At 38.5% G+C, this 17,550-nt stretch overlaps 1 long non-coding RNA gene across 1 annotated transcript in view; it reads right to left on the bottom strand.

Annotated features, from left to right (window-relative positions):
* Positions 1-440: 440 nt before the first annotated feature.
* LOC135274165 (uncharacterized) overlaps positions 441-17,550 on the bottom strand; it is a 32,901-nt gene continuing 15,791 nt past the window's right edge. Inside the window, exons 3-5 of the long non-coding RNA XR_010341950.1 lie at positions 15,481-15,621; positions 3,499-3,861; positions 441-645 (exon numbers count right to left, since the gene is read on the bottom strand). This is a non-coding gene — a long non-coding RNA (uncharacterized LOC135274165). The remainder of the gene's footprint in view (positions 646-3,498; positions 3,862-15,480; positions 15,622-17,550) is intronic.

Genomic DNA, 17,550 nt, shown 5'->3' with positions numbered 1-17,550 from the left:
GGCATGCACCTATAGTCCCAGCTACTCTGGATGCTGAGGTGGGAGGTTGGCTTGGGCCCAGGAGCAGAAGGTTGCAGTGAGCTGATATTGTGCCACTGTACTCCCACCTGGGTGACAGAGTGAGACCGTGTCTCAAAAAAAAAAAATACATATAGATATAGATATATGTATGTATATATAAACAAAATGACAACCAATACAATTCAAATTCATGACAGTTTAAAAAGCAGATGTTGGTTGAACTTAAATTGTCAATGCTAAGTGTATTAATAGAAAGATGTGTTGGCATATTTTTACTTATGACCATCTTAATCATTGCTAATCATTAAAATTGCAATCATTATTATTATTTTGCTATTTAAATTATATAGTCATTTTAAACTACTGAAGATTGGTTAATTTAGAATGCATGGTCCCCATACTGAAAATAATAAGTATAATTTAACACAAAAGTGTTCATTGCATCTTTATCAGCAACATATGCATAGCACTTAGCAAAGGTATGGGTCCTTGGATGTTTGAATTTTCAACAATGTCATAAGCCATTTAATGATTCAATTTTCCCATCACTTTTCTATGTTCAAATTGTCTCAAAAGTCTTGCACAATGAGTGGTAACAGCATTTGCCCTCAGTTTGGTATACACCTGATTGTGAACACAAATGCATAGGCAGCTATTGGAATCTCATGTTCATCCAGATGAAACAGCTGTGTTGCATTAATAGTATGAAAATGAAAACACAAGGTTACATTCTTATAGACTTTTTGAATTTTGGGAAAAATCTGAGGACCCTCAGAAGTCTTAGGGCTCCAAATTAAGAAACTCTTAATTTGGTTGAATTGTTGCCTAAGTTTCAGCCCCATTTAATTCTCACAGAAACCCTATGACATAGACATTAGCATCAGCTCAACTTCACCAGTGAGGAATCTGGGGCACACAGAGGTTAAACAACTTGTCCAGCACCACACAGGCAGTGAGAGAGGGAACAGGATTTATTTATTTATTTATTTGTTATTTATTTTTTATTGCATTTTAGGTTTTGGGATACATGTGAAAAACATGCAAGGTTGTTGCATAGGTGCATACGTGGCAGTGTGATTTGCTGCCTTCCTCCCCTTCACATTTATCTGGCATTTCTCCACATGCTATCCCTGCCCAACTCCCCACCCCCCCGCTGTCCCCCCCTCCCCCCCAACAGACCCCTGTGTATAGTGCTCCCCTCCCTGTGTCCATGTGTTCTCCTTGTTCAACACCCGCCTATGAGTGAGAACATGTGGTGTTTGATTTTGTGTTCTTGTGTCAGTTTACTGAGAATGATGGTTTCCAGGTTCATCCATGTCCCTACAAAGGACGTGAACTCCTCGTTTTTAATGGCTGCATAATATTCCATGGTGTATATGTGCCACATTTTTCCTGTCCAGTCTATCATCGATGGGCATTTGGGTTGGTTCCAGGTCTTTGCTATTGTAAACTGTGCTGCAATGAACATTCGTGTGCAAAGGGCTGATATCCAGAATTTACAATGAGCTAAAAAAGATTTACAAGAAAAAAACAAACAAGCCCATTCAAAAATGGGCGAAGGATATGAACAGATACTTTACAAAAGAAGACATACATGAGGCCAACAAACATATGAAAAAATGCTCATCATCACTGGTCATTAGAGAAATGCAAATCAAAACTACATTGAGATACCATCTCACACCAGTTAGAATGGCGATCATTAAAAAATCTGGAGAAAACAGATGCTGGAGAGGATGTGGAGAAATAGGAACACTTTTACACTGTTGGTGGGAGTGTAAATTAGTTCAACCACTGTGGAAAACAGTGTGGTGATTCCTCAAGGACCTAGAAATAGAAATTCCATTTGACCCAGCAATCCCATTACTGGGCATATATCCAAAGGATTATAAATTGTTCTACTATAAGGGAACAGGATTTCATCCCAACTCCATCTGTCTCCAAAGCCTTTCTTTTTGAGAATTCTCAATATCACTACTCTAGAAAATCTGTCCAGAATTCTCAGGGAAGTGCATAGGAGTGATCACTGGGCAGACAGGGACACATGCCTAGCCTCTTTGCAGTTACTTGAAAAAATTAACCATGAGCTGAACTAATGCAGTGCCTGTTTTGTGGGACAAAGGTCTCAATTGTAATGAGAAGTCATTTACCCCACATATACTTTCTCTTAGGATCAACCTCAAAGGCCTCATCGGGACATTTGAGGCCCTTACCTGAAGCCAGTAATGAGATGAAAATTGCTGTCTGTGCCTTGAAGTCTAGCAGCTTGTTCATTCATTTATTCATTCATTCATTGTACAGAATAGTGGGCTACCCTTCCAGGCATTCTATCAGTACAAGAAAGCAACTCACAGGTCCTGACTCTCTCATTTACAGACCTAGAACATTGCTTCTGTTTCCCTTACTATTTGGCTTTAGTGCCTCCTTCTCTCTCTCAGAAAAAGGCATGGATTTATTGTAGGATGGTGAAAAAGTATTGACTAATCTAGGCATCAGAAACTCTGGGTGGAAGTCTTGCTTCTGCTCCTAAAAGCTCTGTGACCTTGGGCAAATCATTTATCTCCTCTGATTACAATTTTCCCACCTTTAAAATAAGAATATTGATATTGAATTTATTGTGAGGGATCCGTAAGACCATGTGTGTGTGTGACAACACTAGGGATTTTGAACATTTTCAACAGAACAGGTTATTAGAACAGGTTATTATTTGTTATGTCCTCCAAACACGTATTAGGTACTTATTAAATGTCAATGTCTGTATTGGCACTGGAAATACAAAGATTAGACACGATCCCTGATCTTAATGAACTTGTAGTCTAGTAAGGTAGATTAGTGTTTAAATAAGAACATCGTGATGTAATAAGATAACAAAATTGTAGAAACATATGCAATGAAATAGAGGCAGTACTCAAAGTGGCTGGGGAAGGACAGTTTAAGCTACATACAGCAGAGACATGAACTTAGCTTCTAACTACCATTACAAGTCATAGAAACACCCAGAAACATGGTGTGTTTGGGAATTAAGATCAGTGAGGTGGGACAGGATGTGAAGCAAGTATTCCTGGGTCACAGAGGATCAAGCCTCCAGACTTGTTCTACTTTTACTGTACCATGATTAGATACCATTGTAATGCTCGCCCATGCTATTTCCTTTCTACCCAGAACTGTAGAAAGTAATTACTTGGTGCCAGTTTAGAATGCACTTGGAGGATAAAAAACATCAAACATTCTCCATTTAATTGGCTTTTGTTGCTATTTTTGCATTATGGTTGCAGGACCAGCTCTGAGAATTTTAGTCACCTCAACAGGGTGTTCTGTCTTGTTCTTTTTGATATGGCCCCTTTCCTTTTGGCAGGCTGTTAATTTTCTCAGAATATATAATTTGGCCTCTGCATTGTTGCTCTTTTGACGGCCTATTTAGGCCCCCAGAACTAGAATAGGCTTGGCCAAATGCATTACAAACAAAGGACATTTTACCGCTGCAGTTCTTTAGGAAACAGGTAAAATTTCCATTCCTTCTATGAAGTTGATGCCTGGAGCACTGAGTGAATTAACTTGTCTTTTGCCTTATTGAATTGATCGGAATATTTGACATCTTTCATTTTCAACCCTTGTCATCATGATTGCCTTGTGACTTTTATGAAGAATGCGGTTTATATCACATTATTCTATAAATTCAATCAAACCATGACTCAGAAAGTGTTGATATCTTCTGAATGACATTTTCAACAAATGCCCTAAACAATAAGGATTGAACAGCATCATCCATTGAGCTAATGAAAGCTGGAGCCCATATTATTCTCAGTCCACTGCCTTAAATCTCAGGGAGCAATTAAATACCTGTCCTGTGTATTGGAGGCAATGAAAAGAGAAAGTGAGTCTCGTAAGTCTGTGCACCCTTTTGATTTGGTTTGACTGCAACATGATTTCACAGCCTACATCACAGCCAAAGGCCTCTCTTATAAGTAACTTTTTCAGTCTGAATTTGAGAATGTGCAGGTAGTTTTTAGAAAAAGTGTGGTCTGGATCAGGGGTCTCCAACATGGAATGATCACACACACAAGACAATCCATGGCCACACTGGAAGAATATATTAGAACTAAGTATATATATAGTAGTATGTATAAAATATTAGAACTAATATAAAATATAGTATTTAAACATAAAATTAGTTCTCATATTTTAGAACTAATATAGAAAAGGATGAATCAGAGCTTTATGCAATGAAGAAATTGGTAATGCCCTCAGATGGTCTAGGCTTCAGTTGGTCAAGGTGCCATGAGGGAGGCGTGGAGCTGCATGACAGTGGTGTCATTTCATCCTTTCTTTTCAGCATCTTATGAGGGTTTGCTGTTTATATATATGAGCACAAAAAGTGAGCAAGGGTCTTAAAAGATTTCTGTATTGAAACCATGTGATACAGGTAATATCAGATAATAATGCAAGGTCAATGGCAGAGCCCATCACATCTGACAAGAAATTGACCTATAACTTCAAAAATAAACAAAACTATTTGAAATATGGATTTTCTTATGAGCTGAATTGTGTCTCTACCCCACCCAATTCGTATTTTGAAATCCTAACCCCCCAGTATCTCAGAGTGTGACTTTTTTAGAGGTAAGGTTTTTACAGAGGTAATTAAGTTAAAATGAGATCATTAGGGTGGGGTCTACCAATATGACTAGTGTCCTTATAAAAGAGGAAATTTGGACTCAGAGATATGAATAGAGGGAAGAACATGTGAAGGCCCAGGGAGAAGACCGATTTCCACAAGCCAAGGAGAGAGACCTGGAACAGATCCTTCCCTCACAGGAACAGGTCACGGTAAACCAGTGCCAACACTTTGATTGATCCTGGACTTCCCACCTCTAGAACAGTGAGAAAATAAATTTCCGTTGTTTAAGCCACCCAGTCTTAGTTCTTTATTAAGGCAGCCCTAACAAACTAATACAGATTCACATCCAGTCTCATTAGCAATGTGCCTTAGTCATTGCGTGTCATTGTGTATTATGTCTTGAGTTATTAATTAATGATAGTGTGAAGCCATTACAACTAGAAAGACATTTGAAATTATCCTTTCAGAACATAAAGACAAACCAAGAGTTTACAAAAAATGAAATATATTCAATTCACTGCTGTCAGTGAAAATATTACTATCAATAGTAAGATTTCTATGAGGAGAAGAAAGGATTTTTTGTACCATTTAAATAATAACAATTTTAAAATAGTGATATTTATTTTAATTTGACTCCTAAAATTATTTTATTTCTACTTTACTATGTAGGTAATATGACAGTCTATACAGTAGTACATATATATAATTTACAAATAAGTATACATAAATATGGTCAAATGCTAAAATATGTTTTATTGATGAGATAGGTAATTAAAAATGTATAGGGACCACTGGCCATGATAATGTAGCTTAGATTCCTCCTTTCCAAACCTAGCTATTTTAGGTTCTTCAGATATAGGAGATAATAGGGCAATTTATCAAGGAAATAGAAGTTCTGAACTAACCTAAGTTTCATTAGTTTATGAATTAGATGACTCATGTTCTCCTATGAAGATTTAAATAAAAATCTTTTCTTTGTGGGTATCGGGTTTTAAAGATAGTTTCTAAAATGATTTAAATGAAGCTGTTTTTAGAAAGTATGTTTTGTTTATTTTTTAAACATCCGTCTTCTATTCAGTACTATTGGTAAAATTCCCCACAGTGGCAAGAAAATCAGGCACAGCCCTACAAAGTAGTAAAGGGTACTTAACAACCTATTTATTTGGAAGGTTTTTTTTTTTGTATTTTGTATAGAAGAAAATCAGGAAGTTGAGCAGCTACTCCTGGAGAACACAATTGAATTCAGTCAAAGCGTCAGTGTGTAGAACTGGGTAAAGAGAGAATTTCACATACATCACGCACACACACTCATATACACAATGCATACATATACACTTATACATACGGACTTATATATTTACAAATATACACACATACACACACACAAGCATTTATGTATCCTAGGGGAAAGACTTTTTACCAGAGACCCAACTACTGTCTTCCGTAATAGAAGAATATATAAGGGTGGGTGCCATGGTTCATGTTTGTAATCCCAGCACTTTGGGAGGCCAAGGCAGGGGAATTGCTTGAGTCCTGGAGTTACACACCAGCCTGGACAATATAGGGAGACCCTCTCCCTACAAAAAATTTGAAAAAATTATCCAAGTGTAGTGTCATGCACCTGTAGTCCCAGCTACTGGAGAGGCTGAAATGGGAGAATTGCTTGAGCCCAGGAGTAGAGGTGAGACTGTAGTTGGCTGTGATTGTGTCACTGCACTCCAGCCTGGTCAACAGAGCAGACTCTCTCTGTCTCATTGTTATGAGTGTTATGAGTGGTAGGTTTCAAATTAGAAGTGGTACAATAAATGTTCATAAAAGTCTTTGCATTTTTCATTTTTTTCTATTCTTAAAAAGGATCCAAAGAACAAAACATTTGGCATGTGTAAGCACATAGTGATTTGCCTTATGAGGTCTAATATCTGTGGAATTTTCTGATTACCATCGAGAAAAGCAGAAGGAAAGAAATTGGTTCAGGATTGTTTCTCCTTTACTTTCTAGGTAAAGTAAATCTTTACCTGGGTCTAGACCAGCAAATGCTCTTTGCAGCAGCAGACATACATCACTGGGTAGAGCTAGTTCTCAAACATGTACTTGATCTTAATTACCAGTCTTATAAATCATCACGTCTGAAGAGACACCTAGGTAAACAAAAGTTCTGATTTTATATACACTCACTGCCACCTGTCACTCACAGCCTACAAATTTCTGCCAACGTCAGAAGCTGGAAATACGTTATGATGCTTAAGACCAGTCCCCATCTGTGCTCCTTATCAGTCATTTCCTAGTGGATTGTAAGTTGCTCAGATGGCCAGGTTAACCTCTTGGGAAGAAGGGGTGGATGGAGAACAACAGAAGAGGTGGAACCAAGTTCTGGAGTACTCCAGCATCAAGAGGTTGAGGAGAGGGAACTGGGGTCAGTGAGATGTCAGGAAAGCCAAGTGAGAGCGCCATGATGGGAACCAAGAGAAAAGAAAGTGGTAGCTCTATGAAATGACACCTCCATTTTCACCTCCCCCAATTCCCCATTTGTCTTTCTCAGCTGCAAACATGGATGATTTTCTTCTATGCCTTGAGGTCACTGAATGTATCAGTAGAAAATCCTAGCTCTCAGAACCATTTGAGACTTTTGTGACCTATACAAAACTTCAATATCCTCCTTTTCTTCCTGTTGTGTATTTCCTATTTTGTATTTAATCCTCATAGGATTAGAGTATGCTAAAAGGGATCAAGCTTAGATTGGCAGACAAATTTTACTAAAGGTTCAAGGAGGCTTTTTAGTAATTGATTACTAAGTATAAGATGCTATTGTCAATGCTGTAGGAAAAAAAATTAGAGTGCTATGTTCACCGAAGTCAACATCTCCTCAAATGTTTGCAGTGTAGGCATGAACTTACTTGAAAAGAAATATGCATAAATTGCTGTGGAGGCACCAAGGAGGAAGAGATCACATTCAGTGGGAGGGATTATAAAACACCTGGAGGAGGATTTAGTGTGTGGGTGGGCCTCAAAGAATGGCTAAGCTTTCAAAAGGCAGGGATGAAATAAGGGGCAATTTAGGAAAATAGAAACAACATGAGCAAAGGCACAAAGATGGGAAAGAATAGCTCGCTTTTGGAGATATGGTCGTAGTTAAATTTAGCTGGAGCACACAGATAGGTATATCAAAAAAAAAAGTAAGATTGGAGGAGAAGTGATGGCATGTGTCAGAGTCCTGGGTAGGGAGGCAGTGAGGCAGGGAGGTAGAGAGTCCACATGATGAACTGCAAAGAGCATGTGCTTCCCAGCCAGAGATGGGTTAGAAATCAAGGATCTCCCCAAAATATTAGCTCTGTAGTAGGATTGTGAAATCATGTCTCAGAATCCGTAATTTTTCCAATACAAAAGACACGTGTATACTTACCTTAAAAAAATACCACTGTCAAACCAAACCAAACTATGATGTTCATAATGATGACAGTGAGACAGGAACAAAAAGTTAGATTGTGTTCAGTGTATCTTGTCTAAGAAGTCAGGGAAGTGATTAGGCTGGGGCTGGGTAAGGGCACCTAGGAATCTGAGGATAGCTTTACTAAGAAAGGTTACGTAGGTTGTACAGGAAAGTGGGCTGTAATAAGACCTTTTGTATTTTGAAGGTTTAAAATCCAATGATACACCCCTTTCTGAGAGGCTAAGAGAGAAAAGGATTCTGAATCTGAAAAGTGGTGGATGTTGGAACAAGTCCTGAACAGTATCCCCGGGGGATGGGCAGCATTTAGGGAAGCGGACGTATGCGGCACGAGAGTGCAAGGAACGAAGAGCTGCAACCGCGTGGCTGAGCTTAGCCCTGGGAGATGGGGCGGTCCTTCCTTAGGGAGCCACGGATATTTCTACCTGGGTCTAGACAGGCAGAGGCCCTGCAGCAGTGGACACGCATCACTGGGTAGAGCCAGTCTTCAACAGTGCCACCGTGTGGCAAAGAGGAGCAGTGGCAGTTATAATTCCGTAGAATTATACGCCCGTTCTCCCAGCCCAGCCTTGAAAACTAAGCAGCTCTCTCCCTCCCTGGAGTGTGAGGGCTTCAGTATCTGGGGACAAAGCCCAGTGTGTATGTGGAGAAGTCTTAAAGAGGCTGATCCCATGCCTCTTGATGACACAGAATATGAAAACTTGATAAATTAATTGAAAAGTAAAGAGAAGTGTCTAATTCAAATTTGTACGGCAGTTTTAAGTGGTAATTGGAATGAAAGCATTAGATAAAAAGGAAAATATAGCAACTTCTAAAGCGTTGGCTTTTGTCTCTCTAGCAAACTCAGCTTTCTAAAAACTCACATCCTTAAGGTTCTGGACTGTGGAGATTCGGTTTTCATTCATTAAGGATGAAGTGAAAGGATTGAATTTTCACTTTACATTTAACTTTGGCTCGATAAGAGTCTGGAGGAGATAGTCTCTAGTAATCCTATATGTCCTGTCTATACCTTTTAGCATCTCTGCATTTACTCCTTGAGTTTCTTGTGGATGAGGAAGCATTTTGAAAGAGAGATGATGAGACAAACATCACTCACATTAGTTACTGGCTGAATTACATCCACTTCTGGTCAGTCATCGTTAGGTAAAGCTCTAAATTTCAATCAGGATCTTGCTTAATTGTGCTTTGGGTTTGATAAGGAGTAACTGAAAAGTGAGCAGTGAATAAAATTAAAGATAGGCATTTCTTCTTTTTAAACTAATGTATCATTCATCATTGGTTTAGTGCTCATCAAGTTTTGGTAAATAAAATCTTAGATTTGGAAAGTTCTATAGTGGACATTTAGTACAACCTCTTATCCCAGGCCAGGAGACCTTTCCTTTACCTGACTTTTTTGTGACAGAAGATCAATCAATTCAGGATCTGCTAAAACACAAATAGGGATGTAAAACTCACTGCTTTGTGAAGTAGAACATCCACTTAATATTCAGAGTGTAGCCTGGGAGCAGCAGCGGGGCATTCCCTGGAGAGTTAGAAATGCTGAATCTGAGACCCTATCCCAGACTTGCTGAATATGAATCTTCACTTGATTCCTGGGTACTTATATACACGTAATGCTTGAAAAGCCCTGGTTAATTCTATCGTTGGTTGGTTTCAAATGTTAGAAACTGACATCTTACTAAAACCTGATGTATTGGTGTGGTCTATGAACCCATCCCCACAGCCTTGGTTGTTAGCCCAGCTTCTGGCCATTCCTGCAGTTATAAAGCTTTGGCCACCGCTGTCATTGTGGCCACCTCAACTCCTTACACTCAGTAGTTCTGACTTTCCTGGGTGTGAGGGCTGGACTTTGGCACAGCCTTAGTCACATTCTCCATGGTAGGAGCTGTGGCAGGTCCAGGGCTTGGGCCAGATCAGATCCTGCTGCACCACTGAGGCTCTGGCTCTCTCAGTGCTCCTAGAAGGGGTAGGAGAAGGGTAGGGGTATTTCACTTTGGCATGCTGAGGAGAGCTGATCACTTGAGGCCAGGCATTCGAGACCAGCCTGGCCAACATGGCGAAACCCCATCTCTACTAAAAATACAAAAATTAGCCAGGCGTGATGGCACATGCCTGGAGTCCCAGCTGCTGGGGAGGCGGAAACTTGAAAATCCCTTGAGCCTGGGAGGCAGAGGTTGCAGTGAGCCAACATCACACCACTGTACTCTGGCCTGGGTGACAGAGTGAGACTCTGTCTCAAAACAAAATAAAACAGAAAGAAGTGTAGGGGTATTTGTGCCATGTAGAGAGTGAAGAGTCAGGAAGGATCAGGAGATAAATGACTAGCTCCTCTTCTTCCTGCTGACTGCTGCACAGTGCAGTACCTGCCGCGCTTCTGCAGAGACGCGTGACTGGTGGTGTTTCCTGGGAAGCTATGAACAATCTGATAACATACTATTTTTTTCTTGTTCTCCCTCCTTCCCTGCTGCATACCTTTTTTTCTTGACCTTTTGCCCCCAAATAAAGCACCTAAGCCTTGCCTTAGAGTCTGTGTTCTAAGGAAACTAGACTAAGACATCTGCCCTGTATACGCTTCACTCACTGCTTCTAATTCTGCCATCTGGCTGGCTTTGGAATGGTCAACATCTTTCATATGCTTTCTTCCTTCAAATTCTACAGTGCAGCTACCAGGCCTTCTCTTTTGATCAAACACTCTCAATTTCCTTTAATAATTCCTCAAAATGCAGTTTTTAGTCTCTCAACTCTTGTCTCAGTTTAATGTGTTATTGTCTTAAATCGTGCCTCCTTGACCGCTCCGTTGGGTTTGGTCAGTGCAGGGCTGAGTTCATGATAGGGGGCGGGGTTTCTCATTTCCTTTATCGTGGGTATCATGCTTTTGATACAATTAATACAGCTGTCCTGACCTGGACCTGTTCTTGTGGGAATGCTGGCTATTTGGGTTGCGGTGACCTGACAGGTTAAAAAATGAGATAGGGAAGTTAGATTAAGAGTAAGCAAAGTTTGGCCTTCTGTGGAAGCTTCTGAGGAAGGACAAGGTCGTCCATTGGCCCTGGAGTCCTTTAGGATGTCTGTTTTTCTTTTCTTTTTTTTTTCTTTGCTTTCTTTCTTTTTTTAACATTATATTTTAAGTTCTGGGATACATGTGCAGAACGTGCAGGTTTGTTACATAGGTATACACGTGCCATGGTGGCTTGCTGCACCCATCAACCTGTCATCTACATTAAGTATTTCTCCTAATGCTATCCCTCCCCTTGCCACCCACCACCCTGACAGACCCTGGTTTGTGATGATATTCCCCTCCCTGTGTCCATGTGTTCTCATTGTTCAACTCCCACTTATAAGTGAGAACATGTGGTATTTGGTTTTCTGCTCCTGTGTTAGTTTGCTGAGAATGATGGTTTCCAGCTTCATCCATGTCCCTGCAAAGGACATGAACTCATCCTTTTTTATGGCTGCATAGTATTCCATGGTGTATATATGCCACATTTTCTTTATCCAGTCTATCATTAATGAGCATTTAGGTTGGTTCCAAGTCTTTGCTATTGTGAACAGTGCTGCAGTAAACATACATGTGCATGTGTCTTTATAGTAGAATGATTTATAATTCTTTGGGTATATACCCAGTAAAGGGATTGCTGGATCAAATGGTATTTCTGGTTCTAGGTCCTTGAGGAATTGCCACACTGTCTTCCACAATGGTTGAACTAATTTGCACTTCCATCAACAGCATAATAGCGTTCCTATTTCTCCACATCCTCTCCAGCATCTGTTTCCTGACTTTTTAATAATCGCCATTCTAACTGGCATGAAATGATATCTCATTGTGGTTTTGATTTGCATTTCTCTAATGACCAGTGATGATGAGCTTTGTTTCATATGTTTATTGGCCACATAAATGTCTTCTTTTGCAAAGTGTCTGTTCATATCTTTCGCCCACTTTCTGACGAGGTTGTTAGTTTTTCTCCTGTAAATTTTAAGTTTGTAGATTCTGGATATTAGCCCTTTGTTAGATGGATAGATTGCAAAAATTTTCTCCCATTCTGTAGTTTGCCTGTTCACTCTGATGATAGTCTCTTTTGCTGTGGAGAAGCTCTTTAGTTTAATTAGATCCCATGATGGCTATAGTTAATAATATGTTGTATACTTATTAAAATTCCTGAAAATTGCTTAGAGTAGATTTTAGATTTCTCATCACATACATGAAAGAAAAGTATGTGAGGTAATAGATGTGTTAATTAGCTTGATTTAGTGATTTTCTAATGTGTGCATATATCAAAACATCATGTTGCACACCAGAAATATATACAATTTTTGAAAATTAAAAATAAAAATATTCGTCTATATGTATACACCAAAATGTAAACAACAGTTCTTTGGGTGCCAGATTTTAGGTAGTTTCTATTTGTTTTATTTATTTGTGTGTTGTTTAATTGTTTTGAAGTCATATAAACCATTCATTCATTAAGTAATTCATTAAGTCATTCAACAACTATTTGTTACCTACTTTGTATCAAGCATTGTTCCAGAAACTGGATTTATGTGCTGATTATAAAATTTAAGTGGAAACCCTTTTGTGTACACCCTCTTTTTAACATTTATTTCTAGTTGACCACTTTGACAGTGTAGATGAATTCTTCTAAATGTTTTCTTTATTCATTTGATAATATTTATATGATTTTATTATTTTAAACAGTTACAGATTTTTGAATATAATATGATCATACTATGCCTATCTTTCTGTGACTTCCTTTTTAATAACTTTATATCCAGGAAAATTTTTCATGCCACCACATTTAATGTACTTCATTAAGAAAGAAAAAAGCTACATGTTTCCATAATTATTTCATCAATTATCTTATTAATGAGCACTTGGGTTGTTTCAAATTTATTCTCTGAGTTATATGCACCAAACCCAACACTATGTTATTTTGTTATTTGGGTTTTTTTGTTTGTTTTGTAGAGACAGGGTTTCACTGTGTTGACCAGGTTGGTCTTGAACTCCTGACCTCAAGCTATCTGCCTGTCTTGGCTTCCCAAAGTGCTGGGACTACAGGTGTAAGCCATCATGCCCAGCCCCCAACAATATGTTATTTGTTTAATTAAAAGTAAGGTAAACAACAACAACAACAAAAAAGGAACACTTAGCCATTCATGACAAATGGCAAATGTTATGCCAAAATGGCTTGACACTGCAAAAAATTACTCATCGTATCTGTGGACTAGACTTGAAAAGGTGACTGTTAAGTTGTGATCAGTTTTCAACTTGAAATTGACTTTTTGTGTCTAGAAATTCTTAAACTGTGTCAATCTGAACATATGGCCAAGCACTGTCAGTGGTAGGCAATATTTTATGAGCAGGTTAAATTATTCACATTTTGATGCCATAGTAATGATTTTTAGGTAGATGGAAGTATTAAATTTTAATCTTTTCCCAAAGGAAGAATGTTTTTCTTCAATGAATTATTGCATATTGATGATGCTTGCTGGGAACCAAAATCAAAATCTGGTGAGAGAAAACATCCCTCAGAATCTTTTTTTTTTTAAATTGTACTTTAAGTTCTGGGATACATGTGCAGATCTTGCAGGATTGTTGCATAGGTACACATGTGCCAGGGTGGTTTGCTGTCTCCATCCCCCTGCCACCTACATCAGCTATTTCTCCAACCCAAATGCCAATCAATGATAGAATCTTTTATGTGGCTTCATTCAGGTCGGGGTCACCACCTGAGATGTGTGTCACCATCTGCGGAATCCTGACCTGCAGACCCTGACTCAATGACAGATGAATGAATGCACTCTCACACCATTACAGTATTTCAAGTGGGCTAGGGATGGATGTTGGCTGCTTTCAGAGGGCAAAATGCAACCAATCGACCAAGATCCTCTGTCTGTCCACACTTGTATTTGTAACAGAGTTATAAGTTAACACACTTGTGGATAATTAACATGGTTAAAAGAGTGGTTCTGTGACTGGTAAAAGCTTTAGGTTCTGGGACCCAGAGTAAATGCTTTATATAGATAATTCCCCTTTGATCTCCCACTGAGAGGGCTATCCAGCACAAAGTTTCCAAGAGTAAATAGAGTAGAGATAAAGGGATGTGGGGTAAACAGACTTAAACTGGGAAAAGCCTTGTCCCTATCTCTCCCCGACTTAATGGACTGGCCAGCCCCCTTTGGCCTGCCCCAATAAAACCTTTCAGCCTTCCAAAAGGATTGAGACTCTAATCTATAACTTTTCCTAAATATTTTCTGTAATATTTTGCTGCCACTCCAAGTGAATAGCAACAGTTTTATACTGTAAAAGAAGAAGGGTGAAAAGGAAGGCCAAACTTGAATTACTTACACAGATTTTATTTGGAAGTGATGCCTACTTTATATGTTTGAAAAACGCTCATGCTTCTAATATTAACACCTATTGGATTAACAGACATATTACAGGATGTTAAATTAGATATGAAATAAACAGGATAGTTTTAGTGCTTGCCTTCTAAAAGTTTAGAGTCTATAATTCCAAAGGTTATGCTATGAATTTTATGTCTGAAAATTAGATATTCACCTATGCCTTAGATTTTTTAAAATTTAGCTTATTTTTAACGTTTAAAGTAAAATTTACATAAAGTGGAATGCACCTATTAAGAGGGCAGATTAACTGGGTGCAGTAGCTGACACTTGTAATCCCAGCACTTTTGGAGGCTGAGGTGGGAGGTTTGCTTGAGCCCAGGAGTTCGAGACCAGCCTAGGCAACATAGACAGATCCTGTCTCCACAGACAATAAAAGAATTAGTTGTGCATGGTGGTGCACATCTGTGGTCCCAGCTACTGGGAAGGCTGAGGTGAGAGGATCACTTGAACCCTGGAAGTTGAGGCTGCAGTAAGCAGTGATCGTGCCACTGCATTCCAGCCTGAGTGACAGTGAGACCGCTTCTAAAAAAAAATGCATATTAATGAGCTTTGACAAATATATAATAAGCCTCTTTCATCCTTATCCCAACTAGGATATACTTCCATCACCCCAGAACTTCCCTCCTACCCCTTTCCAGTCAACATTCTTCTAGTACCCTAAGTCAACCATTCTTCTGATTTCTATCATCATAGATTATTTTCACCTGTTCTTGGACTGCTTATAAACAAAGTTACATATATTCTTTCATGTTTTTTTCTTTTAGTCAACATAGTGTTCCTCAAATTTATTCACCTTGTTCAGTGTATCAGAAGTTCATTGCTTTTTATTGATGGAGTAGTATTTCATTGTGTGATTATATTTCAATTTGCTTATTAATCATCCTACTGATGGACATTTGGGTTGTTTCAGATTTTGGCTATTATGAATAAGGCTGCTTTGAACATTTTGTATAGGTATTTTTGTAAATACGTGTTTTTGTTTATCTTGGATAAGTACCTAGGATGGGATTGCTGGGTCAAAGGACAGGTGTTTGTTTAACTTCGGAAGACACTGGCAGCTTTCATTTCTTCTTTGGTGTAACATGGTATTCATTTTTTAGTTCTTCTGAAGTACTTGGGTATCCTTAGAGGAATGAATCTGTTAAAGCAAGAATGATTATTAATTAAAGTTTGTGACAAATAAAGTATGCAATTTTTATGACAGGGATTTCAGCTCTGCAAAGAGTTGTCTCAATTACCTAAAATAAAACTTAATTATCTAAAATCAAACTGAATAATTACCATGGCATCCCAAAAGCCTTAAAGGTCAATGTACTTTATATAAAATCTTGAATAATCTTTTAAAAAGAAAATTTTATCAGTCAGGGTTCAGCCAGGAAAAAAATCACATGGTTATTTTAGCAGATAAAATTTACCATAAATGATTGTTAACTGGGTATAAAGTTATTAGCTAGGTAACTGAAGAGGAAAAAGGGAATAGCAAAGTGTAATATAAGTAGCAATTACAGAAGCATCTACCTTCCCCTAAGGGTGGAAGAAAAGGGAAGAGATTGAAATTCTTTTTTAAAAAATTATGTACATATATATGTGTGTGTATATATATGTGTGTGTGTATATGTATGTGTGTGTGTGTGTGTGTATAAATACTTTAAGTTCTGGGTTACATATGCAGATCTTGCAGAATTGTTACATAGGTATACACATACCATGGTGGTTTGCTGCCTCCATCCCACCGTCACCTATATTAGGTATTTCTCTCAATGTTATCCCTCCCCAATCTCCCCACACCCCACTATCCCTACTCTAGCACCCCACCCTCAACAGACCCAAGTGTGTGGTGTTCCCCTCCCTGTGTCCATGTGTTCTCATTATTCAGCACCCACTTATGAGTGAGAACATGCAGTGTTTGGTTTTCTGTTCTTGTGTCAATTTGCTGAGAATGATGGCTTCCAGATTCATCCACCTCCCTGAAAGGACATGAACTCATCCTTTTTTATGACTGCAAAGTATTCCATGATGTATATGTGCCACATTTTCTTTATCCAGTCTATCATTGATGGACATTTGGGTTGGTTCCAGGTGTTTGCTATTGTAAACAGTGCTGCAATGAACATACGTATGCATGTGACTTTATAATAGAACAATTTATAATCCTTAGGATATATATCCAGTAATGGGATTGCTGGATCAAATAACATTTTTATTTCTAGATCCTTGAGGAATTGCCACACTGTCTTCCACAATGATTGAACTAATTTACACTCCCACCAACAGTGTAAAAGTGTTCCTATTTCTCCACATCCTCTCCAGCATCTGTTGTCTCCTGATTTTTTAATGATCGCCATTCTAACTGGCATGAGATGGTATCTCAATGTGGTTTTGATTTGCATTTCTCTATTGATCAGTGATGATGAGCATTTTTTCATATGTTTGTTGGCTGCATAAATGTCTTCTTTTGAAAAGTGTCTGTTCATATCCTTTGCCCACTTTTTGATGGGGTTCTTTGTTTATTTCTTGTACATTTGTTTTAGTTCTTTGTAGATTCTTGTTATTAGCCCTTCGTCAGATGGGTAGCTTGCAAATTTTTTTTTTTCCCATTCCGTTGGTTGCTGGTTTACTCTAATGATTGTTTCTTTTGCTGTGCAGAAACTCTTAAATTTAATTAGATCCCAGTTGTTTATTTTGACTTTTGTTTCCATTGCTTTTGATGTTTTAGTAATGAAATCTTTGCCCATGTCTATATCCTGAGTGGTATTGCCTAGGTTTTCTTCTGGGGTTTTTATGGTGTTAGGTCTCATGTTTAAATCTTTAATCCATCTGGACTTGATTTTTGTATAAGGTGTAAAGAAGGGATCCAGTTTCAGCTTTCTGCACATGGCTAGCCAGTTTTCCCAACACCATTTATTAAACAGGGAATCCTTTCCCCATTGCTTGTTTTTGTCAGGTTTGTTAAAGATCAGATGGTTTTAGATGTGTGGCATTACCTCTAAGGCCTATGTTCTGTTCCATTGGTCTGTATCTCTGTTTTGGTACCAGTACCATGATGCTTTGATTACTATAGGCTTGT

This window comes from Aotus nancymaae, unplaced genomic scaffold (assembly GCF_030222135.1).
Source record: "Aotus nancymaae isolate 86718 unplaced genomic scaffold, 86718_ANA_hifiasm-v0.15.2.pri h1tg000011l, whole genome shotgun sequence".
Classification (NCBI taxonomy): Eukaryota; Metazoa; Chordata; class Mammalia; order Primates; family Aotidae; genus Aotus; species Aotus nancymaae.
This window is presented reverse-complemented; position numbering and strand designations above follow the sequence as displayed.